This window comes from Mandrillus leucophaeus, unplaced genomic scaffold, assembly GCF_000951045.1.
Source record: "Mandrillus leucophaeus isolate KB7577 unplaced genomic scaffold, Mleu.le_1.0 Scaffold382, whole genome shotgun sequence".
Classification (NCBI taxonomy): Eukaryota; Metazoa; Chordata; class Mammalia; order Primates; family Cercopithecidae; genus Mandrillus; species Mandrillus leucophaeus.
In genome coordinates, this window is record NW_012104054.1 from 191,069 (window position 1) to 200,678 (window position 9,610).

At 36.1% G+C, this 9,610-nt stretch overlaps 1 pseudogene; it reads left to right on the forward strand.

Annotated features, from left to right (window-relative positions):
- The window catches only part of LOC105547267, a 40,932-nt pseudogene extending 35,593 nt beyond the window's left edge, over positions 1-5,339 (forward strand).
- The last annotated feature ends 4,271 nt before the right edge of the window (positions 5,340-9,610 follow it).

Genomic DNA, 9,610 nt, shown 5'->3' on the forward strand with positions numbered 1-9,610 from the left:
TCACCACTCCTCTTCAACATAGTATTGGAAGTTCTGGCCAGGATAATCAGGCAAGAGAAAGAAATGAAGGGTATTCGAATAAGATGAGAGGAAGTTAAATTGTGTCTGTTTGCAGATGACATGGTTGTATATTTAGAAAACCCCATCATCTCAGCCCCAAAACTACTTAAACTGATAAGCAACTTCAGGAAAGCCTCAGGATACAAAATCAGTGTGCAAAAACCACAAGCATTCCTATACACCAATAACAGAGAACCAAATCATGAATGAACTCCCATTCACAACTGCTACAAAGACAACAAAAAACCTAGGAATACAGCTTACAAGGGATGTGAAGTATGTCTTCAAGGAGAACTACAAACCACTGCTCAAGGAAATAAGATAAGACACAAACAAATAGAAAAACATTTTTTGCTCATGGATAGGAAGAGTCAGTATCATGAAAATGACCATACTGCCAAAAGTAATGTATAAATTCAATACTATTCCCATCAAGCTACCATTGATTTTCTTCACAGAATTAGATAGAACTACTTTAAATTTCCTATGGAACTTAAAAAGAGCCTATATAGCCAAGACAATCCCAAGCAAAAAGAACAAAGCTGGAGGCATCACGCTACCTGATTTCGAAATGTACTGCAAGGCTACAGTAACCAAAACAGCATGTACTGGTACCAAAACAGACACATAGTCCAATGGAACAGAACAGAGACAGAAACACCACCACACATCTACAACAATCTGATCTTCGACAATCCTGACAAAAAGAAGCAATGGGGAGAGGATTCCTTATTTAATAAATGATGCAGGGAAAACTGGCTGGCCATATGCGGGTAACAGAAACTGGACCCCTTCCTTACACCTTATACAACAATTAACTCAAGATGGATTAATTACGTAAATGGAAAACCCCGAACCATAAAAACCATAGAAGAAAACCTAGGCAATACCATTCAGGTCAGGACATAGGCATGGGCAAAGACTTCATGATTAACACACCAAAAGCAATTGCAACAAAAGCCAAAATCGACAAATGGGATCTAATTAAACTCTTCTGCACAGCAAAAGAAACTAGCATCACAATGAACAGGCAACATTCATAATGGGAGAACATGTTTGCAATCTACCCATCTGACAAAGGTCTAATATCCAGAATCTACAAGGAACTTAAACAAATTTAGAGGAAAAAAACAAACATCCCCATCAAAAAGTGGGCAAAGGATATGAACAGACACTTCTCAATAGAAGACATTTATGTGGCCAACAAACATGAAAAAGAAGCTCAATATCACTGATCATTAGAGAAATGCAAATCAAAACCACAATGAGATACCATCTCATGCCAGTCAGAATGGCAATTATTAAAAATTCAGGAAACAATAGATGCTAGCGGGGCTGTAGAGAAATAGGAACACTTTCACACTGTTGGTGGGAGTGTAAAGTAGTTCAACCATTGTGGAAGGCAGTGTGGCGATTCCTCAAGGATCTAGGACCAGAAATAACGTTTGACCCAGCAATCCCCTTACGAGATATATACCCAAAGGATTGTAAGTCATTCTGCTACAAAGACATATGCACATGTCTGTTTATTGCCACACTAGTCACAATAGCAAAGACTTGGAACCAACCCAAACGGCTATCAATGATTGACTGGATAAAGAATATATGGCACATATACACCGTGGAATACTATGCAGCCAAATAAAAGAAGGAGATCATGCCCTTTGTAGAGACATGGATGCAGCTGGAAGCCATCATTCTCAGCAAACTAACACAGGAACAGAAAACCAAACACCACATGTTCTCACTGATAAGTGGGAGTTGAACAAGGAGAATTACATGGACACAGGGAGGGGAAAAACGTAGGGGTGGGGGTTAAGGGATGGGAGAACATTGGAACAAATACCTACAGGGTGTGGAGCTTAAAATCTAGATGACAGGTTGATAGGTGCAGCAAAATACCATGACACATGTATACCTATGCAACAAACCTGCACATTCTGCACATGTATTCTGGAACTTAAAATAAATAAACAAACCAACAAATAAATAAATAAATAAATAATATGGTGTACGAAAAAATAAATTAGTCTAACTGTAAACACTCCTCCAAATGTTTCTAAAACGGCAATTTTATGTTTATAGGTGAAAATATTAGATAATGTGTTTTGGGCATATTTGTGATGTTAGAATAATGTATAACAGAAAAAATTGTAATTTTTACAACAAACTGTTTTAAAAGTACTTCATATAGTGCAAACTGCTTTGGGATTGTTGTATGATTATTCCTAACAGAGTATGATATCTGAGGAAAAAATGCTGCAGATAAAAGGCATTAAATAGAATGCTTCAAACAATTTGTTCTCATTCAATTGATTTTTAGGCAACTAATGAGAATGTTATTGCATGATTTTTGGTGATTGAATATTTAAATATGTGAAATTGCCCTTAATAAAAATGTGTTGACTGATAGTCATATAGTAAATGCTTTATGGAATCCCTACTATGTGTCAAGAAATGAATCTCCTCTTCAAGGAACCTAATCTTGAGAAACATAGCAGGAAAAATAAATACATGGAGAAAAACAGTCCTCACTGCTGCTCAAATACACTATGGTTTTGTCATCTCATTGGGTGTATCTTACTGCCTCATTTAGAATAAAAGCCCGTAGTGCTTTAACCACCTAGAGGGCACTATGTCATCTGGGTCCTCTTCACTTCTTGAGTCTTATTTTTTTTTTTTCTTAGCACTCTCCTTGTTCATCCTTCTGTAGCAACACTAATTTTCTAGCTGTTACCCAAATATATGAGGCCTTTTTCCCACCCCAAGTCCTTTGCACTGGCCTTTCCTCTAAAAAGCCATGTAACTTTCCCCATGTGTCCCACCTCCACCTGTCCCACAAGCTTTGCTGAAATGCTACCATCTCAGGAGACTTATCCTAATCCACCCAGTATAAAATTAAACCAACCTTTAAACACTTATTTGTGCACTCCAGTCTCATTCCTCACATTTCATCTGCAGTATTTACTTTCTAACACATTATGTATTTTGCTTATATGTTTTACTTTTTTTCTATGCCAATACAAGCTAAAGTCTATGAAGCCAGAGGATTGTATCTTCCTTTTTGTCTCCTTTGTTCCTCAATATACCCTCAGTGTCTTGAAAAGTGCCAGGCACAAAAGAGATGTTCAATGAGCATTCATTGAATAAAAATGTAAATATAAATAATATGAACCGAAAAGTTTTGATTGCATGAATGATAAAAGAAAGAACATAAAAACCTCAGAGCAGCCGGGCGCGGTGGCTCACGCCTGTAATCCTAGCACTTTAGGAGGCCAAGGCAGGCGGATCACCTGACGTCAGGAGTTCGAGACCAGCCTGGCCAACATGGTGAAATCCCGTCTCTACTAAAAATACAAAAATTAGCTGGCTGTGGTGGCAAATGCCTGTAATCCCAGCTACTTGGGAGGCTGAGGCAGGAGAATTGCTTGAACCTGAGAGGCGGAGGTTGCAGTGAGCTGAGATCGCGCCTCTGCGCTCCAGCCTTGGGCTACTGTCTACAAAATAAAAACAAAATATAAAAATAAATAAATAAATAAATAAAAATCCTCTGAGCTGGGTTAGGAGTAATTGTTTTCTAAAATAAATAAAAGCTTGGAAGGAGGGGCAGCCAGCGCAAGGTTCTGCATCCCATTGCACTTTTCCTGACTCTTCAATGTTGTGGGAGGTGAGCTAGGACACCCAGCAGCAACTCACTGCCACTTCTGATGGCTGTGGAGGTTTTAATATCCTGTCATTTATACTAAACAGCCCTGTGTCTAGCTGATCTGTGTCTAGCTGATGATGATGATGATAGTTAATATTAATTATTTGTGTTCCATAAACCAAGCAGTATGCTAAATATTTTATGTATTATCTCACTTAATCCTCGGGGGAAACGTAAGAAGAGATGCCTGCATAAAAGAATGACAACAGCTGGACTACATGTTTCACTGCTGAACTAATTCCTCAGGAATCCTGGCTATAGAGATTGCCATGAGAGACTGGCAATCTCTATAGTTAGTTACAAATGGCTGTTACAAAGCCAGGTCTGTCTTCACAAAGCAAAACTATTTATAAGTGTAGCTCAGAAGCAAAGAATCACCATCAAGTTTATACTTCAAGGAAGTGCCATGTTCCTCAATAACTTTGTTTAAAAATGTGCACATTTTTTGTTGGTGCCTTCTGCATAAAAGATAATATGTTACGGATTATTTCTAGCTTGATCAAGAATGGACTACTTTTGGCTTTCCTCAATTATGTGAAGGATCCAAAGATAAGAGATAGAGAAAATTAAATATAGCAGCCCTTTTAAATTATATGGATGAACCAATACTACTTCAGTAGAAGAACCCTGTAGCTCAGGAGACACAGAACCTGAAACTGGGAGGTGACATGAACCACCTACAGAACTGCTACATGAGACTTATGAAACTGGAAACCTCCCAGAGGGAAATGATTGAGCTTCAGGAAAGAGACAGTTACAATGCAGGAACAGGAATTTGTATCAACTATTGAAAAATGAGAAAGATAAGGTACAGAAATTACAAAATACTATTGCAAATTGAGCTATTCAGTATTATAATGATATAAAGAGAAATGAGTACGACAAACTGAGGGAAAGTCTACATCAACTTTTTATGAACAAAAAATAATTAAAAATAGCTTTAGACATTTTAAATAATGTGGGGAGAGCTGATGGAAAAAGAGGACTCTGGAAAACTGGTAAGACAGAAGTCAGGAATTAGACGAAATGTATAAAATTATGTTGACTCATTATGAATATTGTCACAAAAGATTTCTAATGGAAAATGCTGATAAAGAAGAAGTTTCTTCATCAAATGGAAAAGGAAATGGTTTTTCATATTTCTTCTCAAAAGAAAGCTAGAGAAAGAGAAGATGGTAATACAGGAAATGTCATCTCAGATCCTGAAGGAGATGCTGGGGAAATGAGCAGAGACAGTATCTGGGACCTTTCCTGTGAAACTGAGAGAACAGCCTACAAAGAGCATCAGAAAACAATGGGGAATTTTGAAAAGTTACGGAGAAAAACTTGGTAGCCACATTTCAAAGGTACATTTAGAAAATTTAATGGTGAAGATTTAATCTCAAAACAAGACCGTGAACAGGAAGCTGAAAAACTCAAATTAGAAATTCAGAAATGTAAAGAAATGATTAAAACTCAGCAGCAACTTTTACAGCAACACCTCACTGCTGCTTGTGATGGTGACACCACTTCACTACTATGAGACTGTTATTTGGAAGAAAAGGAATGCCACAAAAAAAGGGCCCCTTTTTAAAGAGCAAAAAAATAATTTTCAGAGAGATGAAATTTTGCAGAAGCCGCTATTCACCTAGGTTTCGATAGAAAGGTGCTTGAAAAAAAAAAAAAAGAGCCAGTTGGTTAAAGCAACAGCTTTTAGATATGATTACCATTGACTACCAGAACTCAAAAAACGTTAAAGTATTCAGTGTCTTCTGAGGAAGTTCTGATCAGCACAATCTTATAGCGCACTCCAGGCAATGGAAAGGAAACCTAAGAGTGTGCATAATGGTCTCCAGTTTGCATATCTAAACTTACTGAATCTCTTCTTGCTTCACCTTCTACTGAAGATTTCTTTTCAGATGCATTCCTGTGTATCTGAACATATTTCCATAAATATACTGAATATAACTCCTGAATAAACTGAACCAAATCATGTTGAAAGAGAATCTACAAACCAGAAATGAAGCATGACATCAGGACCTGCATCATAGGAAGATTACCATATTACATGCTCCCCGACCGACACAATTTCTCATGGAGAAAAAGATGACTCACCTGAGACATGGGGACTGAAATTTTTTTTCATTAACCTATTCACCACATTTCACTTCTAAGTTGAAGTCAATTATATCTACTAATAGAAAAAAAAAGAAATATAAAAACTGGGTAAAGTTTTGAATATAAGCCGAGCCTTGATATATAATTGCTCTGTAGATAATGAGAAGGCACCACAGCTAAGGGGGAGGGTTACATGGTCAGGTCTTTGCTTATAACTTAGCAGTATATTGACTTTCAGGGGAGGACATTCAGAGGCAGGAAGACCAGTTACACCAAGGTGGCAGCAGAGAAGATTTTAATATGTCTACATAGTAACTAACAATTTAAATTTCTTGTCAAAAGCCATGTTTGCAAAACACTTGACCACAGCAGAACTTGATCCATTCTTGCAGCCCATGGTACTGTGGGTTTGAGGACCGAGGGACAGTCTTGTGGCCCAAGAAGTAGAACTCTCTGTGGAACGCTATATTCCTTCGTGAAGAAAACAATCTCGGAATAGCCAAGATATTAATACTTTAGCACCCCTGTATATTCTGATTCATTGTCCAAAAAGAGCAATTTTAGCATCAATAGAGTGTATACCAGAGAGAGAATACTTTATTTACTACATAATTACCAGCGAAAAATGTGTCTTTCCTTTTTCGATACTGAAGACATTTTGCAAAGGAAGGCCAGATATTTTGTAGAGTGCTAACACAATCTCACCAGTCATGCTTTTGCTTTCTTACAGGATAAGAGAGAGCATAAGAAAGTAGGAAAATGCCAAGCAATAAAAATCTAACACATAAATAAATAATCCCTCTGAAAAGTATCTTTATTTGGGCATTTCATATTCTGAGATTTAGACCTATGATGACTTGCAAGCTTTGCAAAATAAAATATATATTCCTGCTTTATTTAGAAGCTGACACATATAGCCAATATATTGAGTACTATTCAACTAATATGTGGATGTCATGGAAATAAACATAGGTAGTGATTGCATGTTTTTATAGATTGTAATTGGATATTTTTAGTCAAATTTAAAGGTAAGGAATAATAAAACTGAATATTTTCATAACTTAGAATAAGAAATGGAAGGAGTTAAACTTTCTATATATCGAGAAAACAGAATGTAAATGATTCAGGTTTCCTCCACCCAGCCATAGTTTCAAAGTCTGGGCGAATGATTTGTATGCCCACAGTGAGAACTCCTAAGGGCACTGCTAGTCATTAAATGAGAATTCTTTAAAGTGTGTTCTGTAGTTAACTCAGTTTGAAAAATGATCGTACTTCATTTTCCTCTGGAGATTAACAACATACATTACACATTAAACTTTTTGAGAAATCATATAGGAGAAAGTCAATAAAAAATAAATAAATTTTAACCTGTTTACATTTGCTTAATTAAGGTTTTTCAGATTTACTTGACAATGGAACCCTTTCGTCATGAAACATATTGCCCTCTTCAAGAAACTTGTGGAAAAATTGTACCCTGGATCATTATCTGGGGACAAAATTGTGTCTTTTTCGTTTTAAAATATCTAACATTGTTTACATTTGTGGTATTGAACATGTAACAATGAATAAACATATTTCTCAAATATCTTATCAAAAATTAGTAAATGGTATAGTAAGCAATAGATCAATATTCTCTTACTGTTCTAATTTAATATTCTCTTTTTGTTCTAATTCACATTCCTTCTTTTTTCTTTCTTCCTGATATTTTCAATTCTATGTTTTTTTCCAAAAAAAAAATGACTGCCAGTTTTCAGACACTGCAAGTCATAAAAAATTCAACTAGTTTTCAACGTTAAAGTTATGCCTGATCACAGTGAAGAATTTAGAAGAAAAGTGATAGAAAATTGCCATTCATCTAAAAATGAATGACTAAATATTACAGAGTATCAGTGCTGAGTAAGATAAATTACTGCCATCTTAGTATTTACAACTTAAATAATAAAAATAATAACAAATGCAGTTTAGATACAAATACATATATACAAATATAAATCCAAATACAGAGTTTTTAGTATTCTCAAAGTTATTTAATAAATTTCAGGTTTTATCATCATGACTACTATAGGAAGTGTGCATATATTACAAACTGTAAAACCAAGGCTGAGGGATGTTATCTTAGCTTGCTATTGTTCACTCATTAAGAGAGAAAATAGGGGTACATAAATAATTTATGTGACTATACTTAAAATGGTTGCCTGGAAAAATCCCAGTTTACCCCTGTTTTCTTGCCATAATAGTTAATGTAATTCCTTTTGATTGTCAGTGTGCCCAATTTAGACAATAATGCATGTAGTCAGCTATACGTCAACAACTAAGCTGTTACTCAGTCGAGTATAAGGTGAGGATCATTGCATATTACGACGAGTGAATACGGTTTTCAAGAGATTTCTTTCTAATCCTCTAGTATATCAGAGAGCATGCTAACTGTGTTCTGTCAAAAACAAAATGTTCACTCTAGGTCTATACTGGAAAAACATGGGACCCTCTAACTTGGGGTTAATCTGATTTAGAAGTGATTTTTACTGCTGAAATTCCTGATGAGATTGTGTGTGTATGTGTGTGTGTGTGTTGCTGTTCACGTAACAGTCTTCTTCAAAGGCTAATCTGAAACTTCTCCATTTCATTAATGGAAAATATTAGATTATTTTAGTCTTCTCTTTTTAAAAGACACCATTGCAAAGTAACACAATTTCCTTGATAAATGACAACTTGATTTCAGATATTTTAGGTGTCTTTAGTTGAAACAAAAAGTTGGATAATTCTACATCTTCTCAGAGCATAGGAAACAATGTTTTGGAATGTTGCCTTGCTCTAAAATACCCTATATATGTTAGCATTACAGAAAGAACATTCTCAAGGCAAGTTTAAATTCATATCTATTACTTGTTGAAGGTGTCCGGGTTCTTGGTACCTTGGACAAAGAATTGGACAGAATGCAGAAACAAAGCAAGGAAAGAAGGAAGCAACAAAAGCAGAGATTTATTGAAAATGAAGGTACACTCCACGGGGTGGGAGCAGGTCTGAGCATAGGGGGTCAAGAGTCCGTTACAGAATTTTCTGGGGTTTAAATACCCTCTAGAGATTTCCATTGTTTATTTGGTCTACATCCTATGTAAATGAAGAGGATGAAGTAAAGTTGCAAAGTTACTTACTCGGTGTGAGCCCTCCATAACTGGAGAGGATATTTTCTGTCATAGCTGAAGTGTTTCCATTTGATTTAGTACTAGAAAGTCAGCATGAGTAAGCCTTATGTTCCCTTACTCCAGACCCTCTTCTCCTGCCTCATAGCTAGTAACAAAGTGAAGTGTTTTTATTGAGTTAGTTATTTGTGCTTTCTAGGAAAATGTTGAAGGATAATATATTTTTATGGGAAATTCTACACAACGTAACCATTAAGTTCTTAAGGGTTGACAGGTGGCCCTGTGGGTCATAATCAAGGTTCTGTTCACTCAAGATCAGATGCTACAAACTTGTTCAAATGCACTAGCTGGAGAGTGTGAAATAAAATGTATTTTAATTGATAAAAAGTCATCTTAATAGATACAGGCAAACTGTAGAAGAAGAAGGTCTTAATCAGTCATCCCCTTGAGTAGCTTCCTTACCTCTCTCCTCTCCTTTATAACCACATACTGTAAAGCATAATCACTTCTGCAACCATTTCCTCACCTACTCAACTCTGAACCCACTACAATTAGCGTTCTGTCTCCATCACTTTGCTGAATCATGTCTCACAAAACAAACAAACAA